This window comes from Arachis ipaensis, chromosome B8 (assembly GCF_059453495.1).
Source record: "Arachis ipaensis isolate K30076 ecotype BB chromosome B8, ASM5945349v1, whole genome shotgun sequence".
Lineage (NCBI taxonomy): Eukaryota > Viridiplantae > Streptophyta > Magnoliopsida > Fabales > Fabaceae > Arachis > Arachis ipaensis.
The window spans coordinates 89,897,879-89,902,399 of NC_142443.1; the positions used below are offsets into that span (position 1 = coordinate 89,897,879).

The window sequence follows — 4,521 nt, forward strand, 5'->3', positions numbered from 1 at the left end:
AGGAGGGATTTCAGTGAACCTTTTACTCAGCTGGCCCACTTGTGCTTCCAGATTTCTAATGGAAGACTTTGTTTCATTCATGAAACTTACAGTGGCCTTAGATAGATCAGAGACTAGATTTGCTAAATTAGAAGCATTTTGTTCAGAGTTCTCTGTCTGTTGCTGAGTTGATGATGGAAAAGGTTTGCCATTGCTAAACCTGTTTCTTCCACCATTATTAAAGCCTTGTTGAGGCTTTTGATCCTTCCATGAGAAATTTGGATGATTTCTCCATGTTGAGTTATAGGTGTTTCCATAAGGTTCACCTAAGTAATTTACCTCTGCTATTGCAGGGTTCTCAGGATCATAGGCTTCTTCTTCAGAGGATGCCTCTTGAGTACTGTTGGATGCAGCTTGTATTCCATGCAGACTCTGAGAGATCATATTGACTTGCTGAGTCAATATTTTATTCTGAACCAATATGGCATTCAGAGTATCAACTTCAAGAACTCCCTTCTTCATAGGCGTCCCATTACTCACAGGATTCCTCTCAGAAGTGTACATGAACTGGTTATTAGCAACCATGTCAATGACTTCTTGAGCTTCTGCAGGCGTTTTCTTTAGGTGAATGGATCCACCTGCAGAAGTGTCCAGTGACATCTTTGATAGCTCAGATAAACCATCATAGAATATATCCAGGATGGTCCATTCTAAAAGCATGTCAGAAGGACACTTTTTGGTCAACTGTTTGTATCTTTCCCAAGCTTCATAGAGGGATTCACCTTCTTTCTGTCTGAAGGTTTGAACATCAGCTCTAAGCTTGCTCAGCTTTTGAGGAGGAAAGTACTTGGCTAAGAAAGCCGTGACCAGCTTATCCCAAGAGTTCAGGCTGTCTTTGGGTTGAGAGTCCAACCATAATCTAGCTCTGTCTCTTACAGCAAAAGGGAAAAGCATGAGCCTGTAGACTTCAGGATCTACTCCATTAGTCTTAACAGTATCACATATCTGCAAGAATTCAGTTAAGAACTGAAAAGGATCTTCAGATGGAAGTCCATGAAACTTGCAGTTCTGCTGCATCAGAGAAACTAATTGAGGTTTCAGCTCAAAATTGTTTGCTCCAATGGCAGGAATGGAGATGCTTCTTCCATGTAAATTGGAATTAGGTGCAGTAAAGTCACCAAGCATCTTCCTTACATTATTATTATTTTTGGCTGCCATCTCCTCTGCCTGTTCGAAAATTTCTGAAAGGTTATCTCTGGATTGTTGTATTTTAGCTTCTCTTAATTTTCTCTTCAGAGTCCTTTCAGGTTCTGGATCTGCTTCCACAAGAATGTTCTTATCCTTGCTCCTGCTCATATGACAAAGAAGAAGGCACAGAAAAATAATAATAATAATAGAGATCCTTTATACCAGAGTATAGGGATCCCTTTGTGAGTGGAAGAAAAGAGGGGGAGACAAAGAATGTGATGTAAAGGAAGAAACACAACTGTACGGATGGAAGAGATGTGAGATGAGATGTTAGGATATGAATGAATAAATAGAATAGGATGGGGGAGGGATAATTTTCGAAAATTATTTTGAAAAAGAGTTAGTGATTTTTGAAAAATGGTTTTTGAAAAATGTTGGAAATTTTCGAAAAATTTTTTTAAAAATAAAAATAGTTAGTTAATAAAAAAGAAATTTTTGAAAAAGAGGGGAGATATTTTCGAAAATTAGAGAGAGAGAGTTAGTTAGGTAGTTTTGAAAAAGTTAAGAAACAAACAAAGAGTTAGTTAGTTAGTTGAAACAAATTTTGAAAAGATAAGAAGTTAGGAAGTTAGAAAAGATATTTTGAAAAGATATTTTTGAAAAAGATAAGATAAGAAGATATTTTTGAAAAGATATGATAGAAGTTAGTTTTTGAAAAAGATTTGAATTTTTAAAATCTCAATTAATGACTTGATTCATAAGAAATCACAAGATATGATTCTAGAACTTAAAGTTTGAATCTTTCTTAACAAGCAAGTAACAAACTTTAAATTTTTGAATCAAAACATTAATTGTTATTGTTATTTTCGAAAATATGGTATAAAAATAAGAAAAAGATTTTTGAAAAATATTTTTGGAATTTTCGAAAATAACTAAGAATTTTGAAAAAGATTTGATTTTTGAAAAAGATTTTGAAAAAGATAAGATTTTCAAATTGAAAATTTGATTTGACTCATAAGAAACAATTTGATTTTAAAAATTTTTGAAAAAGTCAACTCAAATTTTAGAATTTGATGAGAGAAAAAGGGAAAGATATTTTTTTGATTTTTGAATTTTTATGATGAGAGAGAAAAACACAAAAAAATGCAATGCATGAAATTTTTAGATCAAAACATGTGATGCATGCAAGAATGCTATGAATGTCAAGATGAACACCAAGAACACTATGAAGATCATGATGAACATCAAGAACATAATTTTTGAAAAATTTTTAATGCAAAGAAAACATGCAAGACACCAAACTTAGAATTCTTTAATGCTTAGGCACTAAGAATTCAAGAATGCATATGATAAACATGAAAAGACACAAAACAAAAAAAATCATCAAGATCAAACAAGAAGACTTACCAAGAACAACTTGAAGATCATGAAGAACACTATGAATGCATGATATTTTCGAAAAAATGCAAGATGCATATGCAAGTGACACCAAACTTATGATATGACTCAAGACTCAAACAAGAAACACAAAATATTTTTGATTTTTGTGATTTTCTAATTTTTTTGGATTTTTATTTTATATTTTTCGCATATTAAAAGGAAAAATAAGGATTCCAAAAATTTTTAATATGAATTCCAGTAATCTTGCCATGTTAGTCTAAAGCTTCCGTCCAGGAATTAGACATGGCTCACTAGCCAGCCAAGCTTTCAAAGAAAGCTCCAGTCCAAAACACTAGACATGGCCAATGGCCAGCCAAGCTTCAGTCTTTAACACGAGAGTATATTGCTCTTTGATAACAAATTGCAAGCCTCAGTCCAAATAAATTTAGACATGACTTTACAGCCAGCCAGGCTTCAACATGCTTCATGAAACACTAGAATTCATTCTTAAAAATTTTGAATAAATTTTTTGAAAACATTTTTATTTTTATTTTTTTCGAAAACAGATGAGAGATTTTTGAAAATATTTTTGAAAATAAAATAAAAAGAAAATTGCCTAATCTGAGCAACAAGATGAGCCGTCAGTTGTCCAAACTCAAACAATCCCCGGCAACGGCGCCAAAAACTTGGTGCACGAAATTGTGATCTCCATGCTCAAACAAATCCTGGTAATGGCTCCAAAGCTTGGTGCTCTGATCTTAATTCATAATTGTCACAACTTCGATACAACTAACCAGCAAGTGCACTGGGTCGTCCAAGTAATACCTTACGTGAGTAAGGGTCGAATCCCACGGAGATTGTTGGTATGAAGCAAGCTATGGTCACCTTGTAAATCTCAGTCAGACGGATATAAAGTGATAATGTTGTTTTCGAATATTATATAATAAAATAGGGATAGAGTTACTTATGTGAATCATTGGTAGGAATTTCAGATAAGCGAATGGAGATGCTTTTTGTTCCTCTGAACCTCTACTTTCCTGCTATCTTCATCCAATCTGTCTTACTCCTTTCCATGGCTGGCTTTATGCAAGGGCATCACCGTTGTCAGTGGCTACATCCCCTCCTCTCAGTGAATAATATGCTCACGCACCCTGTCACGGCACGGCTATTCATCTGTCGGTTCCCGATCATGCTGGAATAGGATTCACCCTCCTTTTGCGTCTGTCACTAACGCCCAGCACTCGCGAGTTTGAAGCTCGTCACAGTCATTCAATCATTGAATCCTACTCAGAATACCACAGACAAGGTTTAGACCTTCCGAATTCTCTTGAATGCCGCCATCATTCTAGCTTACGCCACGAAGATTCTGGTTAGGAGATCTAAGAGATACTCATTCTAGCTTAATTCATGTAGAACAGAAGTGTTTGTCAGGCACGCGTTCATAAGGGAGAAGGATGATGAGCGTCACACATAATCATCACCTTCATCACGTTCTTGGGTGCGAATGGATATCTTAGAAGCGAAATAAGAAGAATTGAATAGAAAACAGTAGTACTTTGCATTAATCTTTGAGGAACAGCAGAGCTCCACACCTTAATCTATGGAGTGTAGAAACTCTACCGTTGAAAATACATAAGTGAAGGTCCAGGCATGGCCGAGATGGCCAGCCCCCTAAAACGTGATCAATAGTCTCCTAAGATGAACAATGAATTAAAACAGAGACCAAAGATATCTAATACAATAGTAAGAGGTCCTATTTATAATAAACTAGTTACTAGGGTTTTACATGAGTAAGTAATTGATGAATAAATCCACTTCCGGGGCCCACTTGGTGTGTGTTTGGGCTGAGCCTAAGTGTTGCACGTGCAGAGGCCATTTGTGGAGTTGAACGCCAGTTTCTGTGCCAGTTTGGGCGTTCAACTCTGGTTTTGGATCCTTTTCTGGCGCTGGACGCCAAAGTATGGACTATTATAT

General features: G+C 35.8%; 1 non-coding gene across 1 annotated transcript; it reads left to right on the top strand.

The window, feature by feature from the left end:
• The first annotated feature begins 693 nt into the window (after nucleotides 1-693).
• LOC148548782 (small nucleolar RNA R71) lies at nucleotides 694-801 on the top strand. The gene has a single exon (XR_015897458.1). It is a non-coding gene; the product is annotated as a small nucleolar RNA R71 (small nucleolar RNA).
• Nucleotides 802-4,521: the final 3,720 nt, after the last annotated feature.